Here is a 17,912-nt window from a genome sequence, read left to right as displayed (position 1 = left end):
CAACGCGGGATCCAAGCTGTGTCTGCAACCCACACCACAGCTCACGGCAACACCGGATCTTTAACCCACTGAGAAAGGCCAGGGATCAAACCCGCAACCTCATGGTTCCTAGTCAGATTCACTAACCACTGTGCCATGGTGGGAACTCCTTGCTGTTCTTTATTAGTAGGTACCAGCTCCAAAACTGACAACTGAAAAGCGGGATTAAACCCCGGCCTCCTAATTCCCATGATATATCTTGGAGGCTCTGGCACCTCATGTTCCTGGTGAGTCCTGCTGCCGTCTTTACTCCTAATGGCACTCTGGCAGCTGAACCACTCGTGCCCTGGTTGGTCTCCTGTTTTGAAGGCTGATGAATCTTTTTAAGTTCCTGACATAGCATCAGACAGGGAGCTTGGTGCTGAGGAGAATTAAGCTCATGGAGTCTCCACTGCAAACAGCTGCTATGAAAGAGGGGTGCTGAACCTCCCTTGAGAGGCATATTGAGGGACTGGCCTCTGGGCAAAATGGAATCCAGAACAGTTCGGTATCAGATCTGCCTAAGCGGCAGCCTGTATCTCAATCAGATCTATTGCCCACTCCTACTCTGCCTTCTAACTCTAGTCCCTGATATGTAATTTGTGAGGTTTCAGAGCTAAGGAAAAAAAAACTTTAAAGATCATCCAGCCAACCTGTCTACTTGCTGATAAGGACCCCACATTCCACCGTGGTTAAGTCATTGGCCCAGAGTCAAACAGGGAGATAGGAGCTGGGCTGAAGGGGGGAAGAGAACCAGTCTTTTTGCAGTTCCCGGGAAGCTAATAAGGCAGCAGAATTTCTCAGTGGCTTCAGAGAAGTAATGCTTGGTGCCAAAAAGGTTTTTGAATACCTGCTCAAGACAGTGCAAGGCACCGTGGGCAGAAGAACGGGAGCCAGTGCCCTCCTGGCTCTCACACTTTCTCCCTGTTGGCCCGCACTGTCTGCCTGAGCTCGTTGCTCCTTGCTTCCCAGCTCTCTTCCCCTGTTTCCACTCTTAATTCATTTTCCATCCATCCTCCACTCTATTTTATTTCTTTCTTTTTTTTTTTTTTGGCCACCCCACGGCAAATGGAGCTCCTGGGCCAGGCATCAGATCTAAGCCACAGCTCCCACAATGCCAGATCCTTAACCCACTGTGCGGGTCAGGGATGAACCCACATCCCAGCGCTCCCGAGACACTGCTGATCCTGTTGTGCCACAGCGGGAGCTCCTCCACTCTCTTTGCTGTTTGCTTGGTTTTGGTGCCCAAAGCTAGGAACGGTTTTCTCTCTTTTTCTTACAACTGATGTCCTTTGTTCCAGCTCCCCGGTTCCCTTTCTCCACTATTTCCCTGTTCCCACCCTACAAATTTCTCTCTCTCTTCTCTGCTACTGGTTTCTGCTCCTCCTGTTATCTGCCCCCTCCCTTAAGCCTCTCCTAGCTGCCCCTTCCTCGGCTCCCTTGCTCTCCCCTCTCCTATCTTGGATCCTGGAGGAACACTTGGCTATTGTGGAAGGCGTCTTTGCCAGGGCCAATGGTTCCCTCTGCCTGGGCTCTGTGCCCTCATGGGCTCTCCATTCCCTTGTGGTACAGGCGGGACCTTGTAACTCAATTCTGAAGGATACTGTATGATCAAAATGATGAGACATCACTTCTCTTTTTTTCTAGGTTAGAAAAGGCTGTGGCTTCCACCTTAGCTGCTCTTTGTGAGGAAGCTGGCTGCCATCTGGTAAACTGCCCTACCGAGAGGCCCACGTAGCAGGGAAGTGAAATCGCCAGCCAAGAGCCAGGAAGGACCTGAGCTCTGCCAACTGCCACGTGCATGAGCCTCCCCCAGGGGAGCCCTGAGGTGACACAGCCCCTCCGACATCGTGACCGTCGCCTGTAAGAGACCCCAAGTCTGAAGCACCCAGCTGGGATGCTCCTGGATTCCTGACCCCCAGAAACGGTAAGATCATTACTGTTGTTTTAAGCTGCTCGGTTTGGGGAGGCGTTTGTCCGGCAGCAGTATGAAAAAGGCCGAGCTCTCCTTTCCTGACCACCCCTCGGTAACGTGTGTCTTCTGTGACCTTGAGCGCATGCTGTTGCTCTTTGGGCCTTGGGGGTTAGAGTCTAGTGTCCCGCATCTCCGGACTGTAACCGTGCAGTCTGTAGGGTGACAACGAGGCCTGTCTGTTCCATCTTTTAGTGGAGGAAGCCCAGTCCGCCCTGCCCTTCCTGTACATCTTTGTGATGCGCCACATCTTTATATTTGCCTCACATTTTTCACTCCTATTATCTGAAGTCTGTTTCTAATTTCTGACAGAATTGCAGTGGCCTATTGTGTGCCTCCCTCCGCATGACATGCCAATTTCATTTTGGAGTCACGGCTATTGTCTTTTTCTCCCCTCATCTCTTGTTTTGCACAATTCCAATACAACCCGTGAACGGAGAGAGTTGCCCTTGGGCCTGATCCGGGCACTCTGTGGCCCCCAAACAGGGGTGGATGATAGACAGACAGACAGCCTGTCTGCCACCCGAGGCATCTTTGCTTGCTTAAAAATTTGCTCTCCAGATTGCAGACGCCCTTCCAACACTAGCAAAGACTGGAACATATTAAATAAGAGCAGAGCTGAAATTGGATGGAATGTCACAGCCACTTAGATTCAGACCTCTCTTTCAGGGGAGCACGTGGGGAAGGGGCTGGGATGTGCCCGCATGGATCACATAGGGGAAGAAGGCTTCCATACCTTTCTCATACCGAGACTTGAGCAGGGGTAACATCTTTTTTTCTTAAGCAGGGCCTATAACCCAGGACCCATCACTTATGTATGGTGTCCATGGCAACCGGGCAAGGGTATGGGATCCCTTCTCACTGGGGAATTCCTTTTATGGCTCATTTCCGAAACCAGCATGGCCAGTACACGAGTCTGCAGTTTCCCAGTTGCTTAGCAACCAGCTCCTATGCTCTAGTCACTAGGAGAAGCAGACAGTTTTCTTTTTTTTAAAGTGTCATCAGAATCATATGTTACATTCTCTCTACTTTGTCTCTTTAGAATAAAATAATTAGTGTGTGATAAGGATGCGGGAAAGGGCAACCGCTCCCTGTTGTTAATGCCTCCGCTGCTCCTGGCGGGCTGTTGCAGGCAGAGAGAGGGAGGAAAATGTTAGCATGCTTTCGGCTGGTAATTAAGCAGCACGAGCCATCTGCACATTGAAAGCTCTACATTTTTCACATCTCATGGGGGCATCAAGTAAGTACAGGGCCAGCAATCTGTGTGCTGTGTTCTCTCCCCCAAACCAGAAGAGCCAGGCTACCCCTGACAGGTGTCCCTGGACTACCTCTCCTCCTTGGCTCTTGGGAGGGGTGAATTGGTTTGTTGGGTTTTTGGTAGAAAGGCAAGGAGACCATGGAGCCCCCCAATTGTTGAATGACCACCGTGGTTCTCAACCACGGGTAATTTTGCACCCCCTGCCCCACCCCAGGTGACATTTGGCAAGATCTGCAGACATTTGGGGTTGTCATAACTGGGGGAGGGCATATTACTGATACCTCGTGGGTGGAGACCAGGGATGTTGCTAGACCTATGATGCAAAGGACACCCCCCAACAACAAAGAAGCCGCCTGCCCATCGAGAAACCCTAAGAGAAATCCGAAGAGCCATCTGACTTGTTAAAAACAAGCGCTCTAGCTGACCAGGAAAAATGCGGACAAAGTAAAGGGTGGGACTGATGAGCATCCATCCAACAGACCATTCCAACCAGAATTTCTGCGCGCATGGAACCCTCCGCCCCCAGCAGAGACTTAGCAGGCAGTGGACCTGGTGTAGAGCAGAGGCCCCCCTGAGGTTTGTAACAATGGAGCTAATCTCTGAGGTTGCCTCCCTATAGAAGGAAAGCAGAGATGGAAGGGACATAGCTTTGACATTAGACAGACTTGGTTTCTATATATCACCTGTGCACTATGGGCTCTGAGGCATTTTACATACTCTACCTGAGACTCAGTCTTCTCAACTCCAAAATGCAAATCAAAATGGGTGTTGTGACAGCTACATGTCAGAACACGTGAAATGCTGACCCCGATTAGGCTCTTTTTTGGCTGCACCTGTGGCATGCAGAAGTTCTGGGGCCAGGATACAACTCATGCCACAGCGGTGACAATGCCAGATCCTTAACCTTCTGAGCCACTAGGGACTCCTGGCCCCTATCAGGCTCTCTTATTCCCTTTCATGTCTCAGCCCCAGAACTCTAAGTGTCCTCTTTCCCTCTGGGTACTTTGAACTTTTCAGGAATATGAACCAATGGGCTGATCCTATAATGACTAGCAATGAATGAACAAAGAATAGAAGCATCATTTGGGAGGATTTGGGGCTGGTAGTCCTAGGCTAAATTTCTCCATGAAGGACAGGAAAATGTAAGAAATGGGTGATATGAGAGGTCGGATTACCATTAAGCGCATCCAGGCTCCTCTGTTTCACTGGCTGTATGACCTTGAATAGTTAGGGAACCCTATCTGAGCCATTTCTCATCTGTGAAATAGGGATTGTTACTACCTCTTGCATTATTGTAAGAATTAAAGGTCATGTATATAAAGGCCTAGCCAGGTTCCCAATATAAGGCAGGCACCTGATAATATTACAATATATGCATTCATGTAGGCACTTTTTTTTTTTTTTTTTTGTCTTTTTGCCATTTCTTGGGCCGCTCCCGCAGCATATGGAGGTTCCCAGGCTAGGGGTCTAATCGGAGCTATAGCTGCCAGCCTACACCAGAGCCACAGCAACGCGGGATCCGAGCCGCATCTGCGACCTACACCACAGCTCACGGCAACGCCCAGATCCTTAACCCACTGAGCAAGGATCGAACCCTCAACCTCATGGTTCCTAGTCAGATTCATTAGCCACTGTGCCACGATGGGAACTCCAGCACTTTTTTTTTTTTTTTTTTTAAGAAAGATTGGCACATGTGGTCTAATCCAAGATCTTTTCCACTGATGCTGAGAGTGAGGCTAAGGCTGTCTGTTAGGAAGACACAATTGGCCTCCCTATTATCTCACAATAATCACATTTCCCTCAGTCATCACATTTCCCTCAGTCATCCATGATAGTTCCAGCAGCCACAACGTTATGTAAGCAGTTTGGAAGTTATTTCTATTTTCAGCCTATGCTCCTTCTTGCAGGAGGGGGAGGGGTAATGAATTCTATACATTTAGCAACCATTTTTTACTTGCTTGGAATCTTGAGACTATCTCAGGATACCTCCTAGTTCTAATAAGTGGGGTTTTGTCTATATTCATCTGTACCATTCATAGTTTTCTAGATGATAGCATGTCCCCTGTCACCTGTCATCCTGGCCTCAAACAGAAGCACCTCCGTCCCTTGACCACTTGAAATGCATCAACCAGAGCTGCACATTCCTTACAAAGGTCATATTTCCTTTGCGGCCTTGTTCCTTACTCTTCCTAATAATTTCTCCAAACTGGGGGCCCAAAATCTTTGCTACACACTCTTGGACTGAATCCAAAATCCTTTTTCTGGGTCATATGAGCTGGTTCAGAGTGGCAGCTTCTCATCTTCTGTATTTTTTCTCCCTGTCATGCCCTTATTCTCAGCAGAGTTTATATCTGCCAAGGTTTTGTCCACTCATCCAGCCTCATTTAATCTCATCCCCAGTGGCGTCTTGTTAAACACCCAACAAAGCCTGATGATCTGTAAACACTTAAGAGATTTCACAGCCCCTTCTAGATTGTTGTGTGATTCTACTTAATTTTGCCCAATTGACTCAAGCCCCATGGGAATAGAGCTCTAGATGTGTCACTGTTAAAATTTTTCTCTTCCACAGGGGATAATTAAGTAAGTTTAGAGTCTGCTTGCTCATCCCTCCCAGACAAAATGATGGAATCTCACCTGGAAGCTGCTACAACCAGGAAAGGTTAAAGAAGGGTGTTTATTAGACATGCATGATCCCAGCTCCCCAGAATGGAGCACAAGTGCTTCATTTCTACACAAGTGGCAGAAGCCAGAGCAGAGTCATCTCAGAACTGTGAGAGCCTGGAGATGGGATATCTCAAAGTTTACCAGGAGGACCAGAAGCACTCAAAGTATGTGGAGGTCAGAGCAGTGGCTATGAAAGAGTCCAGGCGGACTAGGGCATCAGGCAGCCGAGGGCAAGGCAGGCAGCATGTCTGGGATCCAAGATGACAGGAGATTCAAAACAGGGCACCACAACTGACACTGCAGAAATACAAAGCATCATAAAAGACTATGACAAGCAACAAGATGCTAATAAGATGGACAACCTAGAAGAAATGGACAAATTCTTAGAAACGTATGATCTTCCAAAAATGAGTCAGGGAGAAATAGAAAATATGAACAGATCAATCACAAGTAATGAAATTGTTGGAAGTTTTAAAATCACCGTTTCAAACAAAAGTCCAGGATCAGATGGTGTCACAGGCGAATTCTATCAAACATTTAGAGAGGAGTTAATATCTGTCCTTCTGAAACTCTTTCCAAAAATTGCAGAGGAAGGAACAGTCTGAGACTCATTTTATGAGGCCACCATCACCCTGATACCAAAACCAAACTAAGATACCACAAAAAAGATGAAATTATAGGCCATCACTGTATGTTCATTATGGATGAATATAGATGTAAAAATCCTTAGTAAAATACTAGCAAACCAAATCCAACAATACATTAAAAGGACCATACACATGATGAAGTGGGATTTATCCTAGGGATGCAAGGACTTTTCAGTACTTGAAAATCAACCAGTGTGATAAACCACATTAACAAATTGAAAAGTAAAAACCATATGATTATCTCAGTAGATGCAGAAAAGGCTTGTGACAAAATTCAACACCATTTATGATTAAAAAAAAAAAACTTTCCAGGAAGTTGGCATAGAGGGAATCTACCTCAACATAATGAAGGCCATGTGTGACAAACCTACAGCTAACTTCATACTCAATGGTGAAAAGCTGAAAGCATTTCCTCTAAGAATGGGAACAAGACAAGGATGTCCACTCTCACCACTTTCATTCAACATAGTTTTGGAAGACCTATCCACGGCAATAAGAGAAGAAAAAGAAATAAAAGGGATCCAAATTGGTAAAGAAGAAGCAAAACTGCCACTGCTTGCAGATGGCATGATACTATACACAAAAAATACTAAAGATGCTACTATACATAGAAAATACTAAAGATACTACCAGAAAACTACTAAAGCTCAGCAATGAATTCAGTAAAGCTGCAGGATACAAAGTTAATACACAGAAGTCTCTTGCATTTCCATACACTGACAGCAAAAAATCAGAAAGAGAAATTAAGGAAAAATCACAAAAAAGAATAAAATAGTTAGGAATAAACCTACCTAAAGAAGCAAAGATGTGTTCTCTGAAAACTGATAAGATGCTGATGAAAGAAATCAAAGATAGCACAAACAGATGGAAAGATATATCATGTTATTGGATTGAAAGAATCAATATTGTCAAAATGACTATAGTGCCCAGAACAATCTACAGATTCAATGTAATCCCTATCAAATTAGCAGTGGCATTTTTCACAGAACTAGAATAGAATTTTTTTTTCCACTGTACAGCAAGGGGATCAAGTTATCCTTACATGTATACATTGCAATTACATTTTTCCCCCACCCTTTGTTCTGTTGCAACATGAGTATCTAGACAAAGTTCTCAGTGCTACTCAGCAGGATCTCCTTGTAAATCTATTCTAAGTTGTGTCTGATAAGCCCAAGCTCCTGATCCCTCCCACTCCCTCCCCCTCCCATCAGGCAGCCACAAGTCTTTTCTCCAAGTCTATGATTTTCTTTTCTGAGGAGATGTTCATTTGTGCTGGATATTAGATTCTAGTTATAAGTGATATCATATGGTATTTGTCTTTCTCTTTCTGGCTTATTTCACTCAGTATGAAATTCTCTAGTTCCATCCATGTTGCTGCAAATGGCATTATGTCATTCTTTTTTATGGCTGAGTAGTATTCCATTGTGTATATACCACATCTTCCGAATCCAATCATCTGTTGATGGACATTTGGGTTGTTTCCATGTCTTGGCTATTGTGAATAGTGCTGCAATGAACGTGCAGGTGCATGTGTCTCTTTTCAGTAGAGTTTTGTCCGGATATATGCCCAAGAGTGGGATTGTGGGGTCATATGGAAATTCTATGTATAGATTTCTAAGGTATCTCCAAACTGTAGAACAGAATTTTTTAAAATTTGTATGGAAACATATAAGACCTGTATCACTAAAGCAATCCTGAGAAGGAAAAATGGAGCTGTAGGAATCAAGCTTTTGCCTTCAGACTATAGTACAAAGCTAGAGTCATCAAAGCAGCATGTTACTGGCACAAAAACAGAACTATAGATCAATAGAACAAAAATACACACACCTGTGATCAACTAATCTGTGACAAAGCAAGAATATACAATGGAAAAAAGAAAATCTCTTCAATAAGTGGTGCTGTGAAAACTGAACAGCTACATGTAAAAGAATGAAATTAGGACAATCTCTAACACCACATACAGAAATAAACTCAAAATGGATTAAAGACCTAAACATGAGGCTGAATAGTATAAAACTCTTGGAGGAAAATAGGCAGAACACTCTTTGACATAAATTGCAGCAATATCTTTTTGGATCCACCTCCTAGAGTAATAAAAACAAAAACAAAACAAAAAGACAATCCATAGAGTGGGAGAAAATCTTTGCAAACAAACTGACTGACAAGGGATTGGTCTCCAACATATACAAACATATCATACAGCTTTATACCAAAAGACCAAACAACCCAATTAAAAAAAGGTTAGGACATCTAAACAGACATTTCTCCAGAGAAGAGAGATAGATGGCCAAGAGCACAGGAAAAGATGCTCAGCATCACTGGTTATTAAAGAAATGCAAATCAAAACTATAATGAGGTATCACCTCACATCAGTCAGAATGGCCATCATCAAAAAGTCTACAAATAACAAATGCTGGAGAGGGTATGGAGAAGGGAACTTTCCTACACTGTTGGTCAGAATGTAAGTTGGTACAACCATTATGGAGAACAGTATGGAGGTTCCTTAAAAAAATAAAAATAGAACTCCATATAATCCAGCTAATCCCACTCCTGGCCATATATCTGGAGAAAACCGTAATTCAAAAAGATACATGCACCACAGTGTTCATTGTAGCACCATTTACAATAGCCAAGATCAGGGAGCAACCTAGTGTCCATCAATAGATGAATGTTTAGAGAAGATGTGGCGTATATATATACACAATGGAATATTACTCAGCCATAAAAAGAATGAAATAATGTAATTTGAAGCAACATGGTTGGACCTAGAGATTATCATACTAAGTGAAGTAAGTCAGGCAGAGAAAGACATCATACGAGATCACTAATATGTGGAATCTGATTTTATAAGTGATACAAATGAACTAATTTACCAAATAGACTCACAAACTTTGAAAACAAACTTATGGTTACCAGGTTACCAAAGGGGACACAATGGAGAGAGGGATAAATTAGGAATTTGGGATTGACATATATATATATATACTATATATAATCAACAGGGACCTACTGTATAGCACAGGGAACCATACTCAATATTTTGTAATAAACTACATGGGGAAAGAGTCTGAAAAAGAATGGATATACGTTTATATGTATAATTGAATCACTTTGCGGTCCACCTGAAACTAGCAACACTGTAAATCAACTAGACTCCAATATGAAATAATTAAATTTAAAAAGGGGGGAGAGAGTTCCCATCATGGCTCAGTGGTTAACGAATCTAAGAACCATGAGGTTGCAGGTTCGATCCCTGGCCTCATTCAGTGGGTTAAGGATCTGGTGTTGCCATGAGCTGTGGTGTAGGTTGCAGACGCAGCTCAGATCCTGTGTTGCTGTGGCTCTGGCGTAGGCCATTGGCTACAGTTCTGATTAGACCCCTAGCCTGGGACCCTCCATATGCCGTGGGTGTGGCCCTAAAAAGACAAAAAAAAAATTAAAAAGAAAGGGGGGGTACCATCAAAGCCTTGGGATAAGACAAGGTTTTATGGGGGGTGGAATCTGAGCCTCAGGAGTGAGAGTGGTACAGCTGAGATCTTTATAACAATAAAGCAGAGGGGGTAACAGAGAGGGAGGGAGGGGGGGTTGGTCCTCCTTTGGGGCAAATGATTTTCTCCCTATTTCTGCAACACTAGTATAGATTCCTAGAAGATCAGTCAGTTGGTCAACTAGCAGGTCATGTTGAATGTGTGCTCTGTGGGTATCATTCCTTTCATAAAACTCCTGCAGAAGGCTAATCTGAGATGCTCCAAAAAAAAAAAAAAAAATGTCTGTGACCACTAAGTTTGGGATTTTTACAAACTGCATGTCCCTCTTGGAAATTCATAGTGTACAGTAGCATTTTTAAAGCTCAAACTCCCATAGTGTAGGAATCTGTTTTTAATATGTTTTCTTCATCGATGACAGGATCCTTTGGTTACGTAAAAACTGTGAACATCCTGTGGACACACCTTGGGAGACATTGTTCTAGAACATTCCTAATCTGGTATTCCCAGGCCCTTCACCACCTGGGCCTGCCCTTGTTTCCCAACACTACCTTCCTTTATTTTCCTACATTCTGGCCACACTGAACTCTTCCTTTGTACACACCCCTGTTTCACATTTCCTTCTTTTCTGTTACAGCAGGTGATTCATCATCTGCCCCGAAAAGGAAAACAAAATGACAAAAAAGCCCTCCTCACTTCAGCCCCCACCCTTTAAGGCTCACCTCAGAAGGGTGACCCATCTCTGCCCCAGCCGTCCTATTCCTACAAATAACCTCTTTTCTCCTCTGATCCCTTGTGTCACACTATTATTGCTTTTAGGGCACTTAGGATGTTTTAATTTGTGTAAGGCGACATATGCTTTTCTTTCAGACAAATCTACATCTGATTCTTTTTTTTTTTTCTTTTTTGGCTGCACCCACAGCATATAGAAGTTCCCAGGCCACAGATCAAAGCTGTGCCAGAGCAGTGACCCAAGCCATTGCAGTGACAATACCAGGTCCTTAACCTGCTGCACCACAAGAGAACTCCATGTCCAGTTCCTTTTTATTTTATTGTCTTTTGTCTTTTTAGGCCCGCACCTGCAGCACATGGAGGTTCCCTGGCTAGGGGTCTAATCAGAGCTGTTGCTGCCGGCCTACGCCAGAGCCACAGCAATGCCAGATCTGAGCTACGTCTGCAACCTACACCACAGCTCACAGCAACGCCGGAATCTTAACCCACTGATCAAACCCAAAACCTCATGGTACCTAGTCGGATTTGTTTCCACTGTGCCACAACGGGAACTCCCCCAATTCTTTTTTATAATCCTACCCCTGAAAACAGCATATCTGTGGGATTGTTCGAGGGAGCAGAAAGTATGAATCTCTGACCCCCAAGGCTGAAATAAGTTTCTCAACACTCAGGCCAGAGATAGCACATATCTGACTCACCTGCTGCGGCCCACGCTTAGACTCATCTGTCACAATGTGATGCCCCCAGATGGCCCTCCACCTCCCCCCAGAATGTTTCTCAACACAATGCTCCCAACAGGCATAATCCACAGGCCAGGGTTGGCATGACAGAGGAAATCAGATTGTCATGCCTGATCTGGACTTCTCCACAAAGAGGAAAACTTAGCAAGCTGAATACTGGAGCTGTTAAGACTCCAGATCAAGGACTGTCCATAACAGAAAAGAGCAATTAGCAAAACTATTCATTATACTTTCATGTTCATGTCTAGTCTCAAGGCTAATTATTTGTATAATTAACATGTTACCAAATGCAAATAATTGATGAGCCTGATTTCTTGGAATGGAACGCGAGTCTTGTGAAATGTAAATGGCTGTGAATTACTAACAGCTTTCCTTTACACAGGCTTTCTAATAGGGCAACGCCTGTAAATTAAACAATTTAAATGTTATCATTTATGCTAAAAGACTGACAAACTGAAACAATGTGATGTGTGGTTAAACCCATAGAAAAGGCACAGGTTTTTAAATTCCCACTCTATTACTTCCTAGCTGTGTGACTTTGGGCAAGTTTCTCAATTTACTCATGTTATTTATAAATCTCAGTTTCCGCATTTATAAAATGGGTGTAATAGCAGCCCCTAGTTCACAGGATTGTTGAGAATTAAATGAGTGTTGACTCATTTGTAAAGAGTACACAATAAATGGGAGCCATTGTTTTCATTATTACACTTTGTATTGCTTAGATTTTATCCTGCAAGAAACATTACAGGGAAAAGGAACATATACAGTTGTCCCAGCTAGAAGACCACCTATGTGTTCCTGAAAAGCTCCCATGGTCTACAGAATAGTTCACCGAGATAACTGGCTGCTGGGAAAGAAAAAGGGTTGAGGACTCTATTCAGAGAGTCCTCATAAGACCACTCAGAGCTGATGCAACTTTGTAACCCAAGTACTAACAATGTCAAAACTAATAAAATATTGGTCCCATTAAATCTCAACTTAAACGTTTGCATGCTGCATTCTGTCCTTGAACCCTGGGGCTCCTGGTGCTTCTTTTGAGAGAAAAGTCCTAGAGGGCATTCATTTCTAATAAGGATCAGTTTCATCAAAATTAAACAGGATGACACAGTGATTTTTTTTTTTTTTTTTGCCACTCAGCAGCATGTGCAGTTCCCAGGCCAAGGATCAGATCTGAGCTATAGCTGTAGGAATGCCAGATCCTCAACCCACTGACCACACTGGGCCTCAAACCTGCATCCCAGCACTTAAGCCACCAATCTCATTGCACCATAGGGGGAACTCCAACATGGTGATTCTTAAAGTCACTGAATTAGTGGCTATCTGCAGCTAAAGAAGGCAGCTTTTCCTTAAAGCCTTCACAGAGTACTAAGGCTTCCTCTTAGGAAAGAGGTAGTTACTGTGGGAAAGCTCGCTCTGGTTGCTTCAGAACATTAACATGCTAGAGAAAAAATTGCATAGGAACCCACAAGATTTCCATGTTATCCCAGTTTCCCATTTACCTATGGCATGTAAGGTCATTTGTATGCAAGACACACATATCATAACAATACAGTTTGTATGGCATCTTTCCCACCAGTCACTGTAGTAGGAGCTTAAAATAAACCATATGATCTAATCTGCACAGTAATCTAATGTGATGGGTATCCTTATCTCTCGTAAAGCTCAGGGACATTGACTAGCCTGAGATAACCAGTTTTGAAGTAGCAAAGCCAGGACTTCTAGCTGGAGTCCAACTGATCCCCAAACTCATGCTCTTTGAGACCTCATTACCCCCTTAAGAGTGGATGGAGGTAGGAAAGTAGACACATCCCTGGCTGCGGTGATGAGTGAAAGCCTGATTCTTCACCACAGGTCACTAACATTTAATCTCATTGAATCCTAATGACAACTTTTCTACTTAGGTATTTTTACCACCACTTTATAGGTAAGAAAACTGAAGCTCAGAGTTAGTTATAATTGGCTGGTAGTGGAGCCAGGATTCCCACTTAAGCCCACCCAGTTCCTAAACTGAGGTGTTTCTCCCTACATCCTATTCATGTCTTTGTATTTAAAGACACCATTCCTAAACATCTTAGTAGGTGGGCTTCCTAGTTTTTCAAAAAAGCCAAGTTATATATCCCCAATTCTCTCAGGCAGTGAATTTCTCTGTGTGTGCATGTGCACACACATACAGCTGGAAGTCCTCACAGGTACAGTTTATCAAGCATGTTTCATAACACAGCTAAAAAATACTAGCCTCTTCTTTCTTTCAGTGTTTTTGAATTTTTAATTTTTGCTATTTAAATTTGCCTTTTAGGAACCCTCCTACACTGTTGGTGGGAATGTAAATTGGTACAACCACTATGGAGAACAGTATGAAGGTTCCTTAAAAAATTAAATATAGAGCTACCATATGATCCAGCAATCCCACTCCTGGGCAGATATCTGGAGAAAACCATAATTTGAAAAGATACATGGACCCCAATGTTCATTGCAGCACTATTTATAATATCCAAGACATGGAAGCAACATAAATGCCCATCAACAGAGGGATGGATAAAGAAAATGTGTCATATATGTATATATGTATGTGTGTATGTGTGTGTGTGTATAATGGAATATTACTTGGCCATAACAAAGAATAAAATAATGCCATTTGAAGCAACATGAATGGACGTAGAAATTATCATACTAAGTGAAGTCAGAGAAAGACAAAGATTATATGAGATCACTAATATGTGGAATCAAATAAAAATTATATAAAAGAACTTGCTCATAAAGCAGAATTTGAAAGATTTTTTTTTTTTTTTTTTTGTCTTTTTGCCATTTCTTTGGGCCGCTCCAGCGGCATATGGAGGTTCCCAGGCTAGGGGTCGAATCAGAGCTGTAGCTGCCAGCCTATGCCAGAGCCATAGCAACGCAGGATCTGAGCCGTGTCTTCGACCTACACCACAGCTCATGGCAACACCGGATCGTTAACCCACTGAGCAAGGGCAGGGATCGAACCTGAAACCTCATGGTTCCTAGTCAGATTCGTTAACCACTGCACCACGACGGGAACTCCAGAATTTGAAAGATTTTGAAACCAAACTTATGTTTACCAAAGGGGAAATGTCAGGGGGTGGGATAAATTAAGAGGTTGAGATTAACATATACACACTACTATATATAAAATAGATTAAGTAACAAGAACCTACTGTATAGCACAGGGAAATCTACTCAATACTGTGTAATAACCTATATGGGGAAATAATCTGAAAAGAATGGATATATGTATAACTGATTCACTTTGCTGTACACCTGGAAATAACAACACTGTAAGTCTACTACACTCCACTAAAATTTAATAAAAAATAAATTCACCTTTTAAACAGCCCAGAAGGGAATTTATAACGAGAAAAATATTACCTGCTTAGGATCCAAGAAAAGGAATTTTTTCAGTGCAATATCATTTATTGATTCTGTTAATATACATTTTTCCTTTGTAATTACTAAAAATTAGCCAGAAAGGAAATAGTAAAGAAGTGAAAGTACGTATTAGCGTTAACAAATTTTAAGATTTCTTTTCCATGATAGTGCTCTTCTTCATATGGAAATGTGATACCAATATACTGATTAGAAACTAAATGAAATTAGGAAAACAATGCATAAACAAAATGACAAGTTCAAATAATTGGAAACCATCAAAAACCAAACAAGGAGTTCCCACCATGGCTCAGTGGAAACAAATTGGACTAGCACTCATGAGGACACAGGTTTGATCCCTAGCCTCACTCAGTGGGTGAAGGATCCAGCATTGCCATGAGCTGTGGTATAGGTTGCATACATGTCTGGAATCTGACATTGCTGTGACTGAGGTGTAGGCCAGGGGCTACAGCTCCAATTGGACTCCTAGCTTGGGAACTTCCACATATGCCACAGATGCAGACCTAAAAAGACCAAAAAAAACAAAAAACAAAACAAAACAAAAAAAAACAAATCTAAAAGATATAATGAACTGAAGAATTCAGTATAGCTTCAAAAGCAGACTCAACCACATAGAAGAAGAAGCAATGGCCTAGAAGAGAGGACACTTGAGCAAAAAGAAAAAAGAATGAGATAGAGTGAAGAAAGCCTTCAGGACCTATGGGACACAATCAACAGAAACAATATTTGCATTATGAGAATTTTAGAAGAGAAAGAGAAAGGGACAAAGTATATTTAATGCAGTAATGGCTCAAAACTTCCCAACCCTGGGAAAAGAAATGGACATCCAGATCTATGAGGCTCAAAGGACCTCAAACAGGTTGAACATGAACAGGTTTACACCAAGACACATTATTATTAAATTGTCAAAATCAAACAATTTTGCTTTTTTTTTTCTTTTAGGGCCACACCAGCAGCATATCGAAGTTCCCAGACTAAGGGTCCAATTGGAGCTGTAGTTGCTGGCCTATGCCACAGAAACTTTGGATCTGCACCAAGTCTACAATTTACACCACAGCTCATGGCAATGCCAGATCCTTAACCCACTGAGCAAGGCCAGGGATTGAACTCACGTCCTCATGGATACTAGTTGGGTTTGTTAACACTGAGCCATGATGGGAACTCCTAGGATATACTGTTACAGATTACATATAATTTATAGTGGCAGGAAAAAAAAACCTGTCAATCAAGACTTCTATACTAGGCAAAGCTGTCCTTGAGAAATGAAGGAGAAATACTTTCCCAAACAAGCAAAAGTTGAGGGAGTTCATCCTAAGACCAGTCTTACTAGAAATGCTAACAGGAGTTCTTTGAGTGGAAATAAAAGAATGCCACTTAATATCATAAAAACATAAGAAGGAAATGTAAAATTCACTAGTAAATATATAGCTGAAGTTAGAGTCTATAATATGGTACTGGTTGTGTGTAATTCATTTGCAACTCTAGTTTAAGAGTTTAAAAAATGTAGTAAAAAACCATAGCTATAATAATCTCTTACTGGTTATACAGTACAAAAATTATTTAAATTGTAACAGCATAACCTAAAATGTGAAGGGGAAGAGAAGGAAAAGTGTAAAGTTTAGTAATGCTATTGAAGATAAGTTGTTATCACTTAAAATAGGGTGGTGTAATTTTAAGATATTTTATATAAGCCTCATGATATTCTATTGGGAGAATTCCTGTAATAATCATACAAAAGAACATGATAAAGAAGTATAAGCATACTGATACCAAAAGAGATAAAAAATACACACAAAAAGAGAGCAGGATAAGAAGAAATAATGAATCTACAAAAGCCAGAAAACAATTCACACAATGGCAATTTTAAGTCCTGACCTATCAATAATTATTTTAAATAATTAGATTAAATTCTCCAAACAAAAGACATAGAATGGCTGAACAAATATAAAAATAAGACCCAATGATATGCTAACTAAAAAGACTCATTTTAGCCCTAAAGTACACAGACTGAGAGTGAAGGGATGTAAAAAAACTGAGAGGTAGCTATCAGACTTAGCAGACAGAGGTATAGAGGTAGCTATCAGGTACTTAGACAAAACAGATTTTAAACTGAAAATGGTGAAAAGAGACAAAGTCATTTGTGATAAAGGGATCAATCCATCAAGAAGATATAACAATTGTAAATATTTGTGCACCTAAAATTTGAAAGCACCTAAATATATAAAGCAAAAACCAACAAAGTTAACAGGAAAAACAAGCAGCAATACAAGAATAGTTGGGGACTTTAATACCCCACTGTCAGCAGCAGATAGGTCATCCACATAGAGACTCAATAAGGAAATGGCAGATTTTTTTTTTGTCTTTTTAGGGCTACACCCACAGCATATGGAGTTTCCCAGGCTAGGGATAAAATCTGAGCTGCAGCTTCTGGCCTACATCACAGCCACACCAGCTCCAAGCCATGTCTGCAAACCTACACCACAACTTACAGCAATGCCAGATCCTTAACCTACTGAGCAAGGCCAGGGATTGAACCTGTGTCCTCATGGATATTAGTCAGATTGGTTTCCACTAAGCCATGGTGGGAACTCCAGGAAAGAGCAGATTTGAACAACACTATAGAGGAAATAGGACAGACAGATATTTACAGAGCAGTCTGAGAGCAGCAGAATACACATTCTTCTTAAGCACACATGGAACACTTTCTAGGACAGACCATATCTTGGGCCACAAAACAAGTCTTGGAAAATTGATTGAAATCATGCAACCTAGAATACTTTATCCAGCAAGAATATCATTTAAAATAGAAGGGGAAATAAAAATTTTTCCCAACAAACAAAAACTTAAAGAATAAAGCAACACAAAACCCAGGTTAAAGGAAATATTGAAAGGGCTTCTCTAAACCAAAAAGAAAGGAAGGAAAGGGAAGAAAAAAGAAAAGAAAAAAAAAAAAGAAGAAGAAGAAGAGGAAGAACTAGGACTGAGGAAACC

General features: G+C 41.8%; 1 protein-coding gene and 2 long non-coding RNA genes across 4 annotated transcripts in view; 1 reads left to right on the top strand and 2 right to left on the bottom strand.

The window, feature by feature from the left end:
• The window catches only part of LOC110256164 (uncharacterized), a 132,595-nt gene extending 124,910 nt beyond the window's left edge, over window positions 1-7,685 (top strand). The window contains exons 4-5 of the transcript XR_014820996.1: window positions 1,666-1,945; window positions 5,818-7,685. The gene's annotated coding sequence lies outside the window, so the exon portion shown is untranslated. The remainder of the gene's footprint in view (window positions 1-1,665; window positions 1,946-5,817) is intronic.
• LOC146398066 (uncharacterized) overlaps window positions 1-17,912 on the bottom strand; it is a 1,038,644-nt gene that overhangs the window by 683,017 nt on the left and 337,715 nt on the right. The window lies entirely within an intron of this gene.
• Window positions 1-17,912, bottom strand: part of LOC146398068 (uncharacterized) — a 76,814-nt gene that overhangs the window by 4,159 nt on the left and 54,743 nt on the right. The gene's annotated exons all lie outside the window — the stretch shown is intronic.

The sequence above is a fragment of the Sus scrofa genome, chromosome 12, assembly GCF_054392235.1.
Source record: "Sus scrofa isolate SSC_HxYL_T2T_F1_AM1 chromosome 12, Sscrofa_HxYL_maternal_Yorkshire_Landrace_v2.0, whole genome shotgun sequence".
Lineage (NCBI taxonomy): Eukaryota > Metazoa > Chordata > Mammalia > Artiodactyla > Suidae > Sus > Sus scrofa.
Note: the sequence above shows the minus strand (reverse complement) of the source record. Positions and strands in the feature narration are given on the sequence as shown.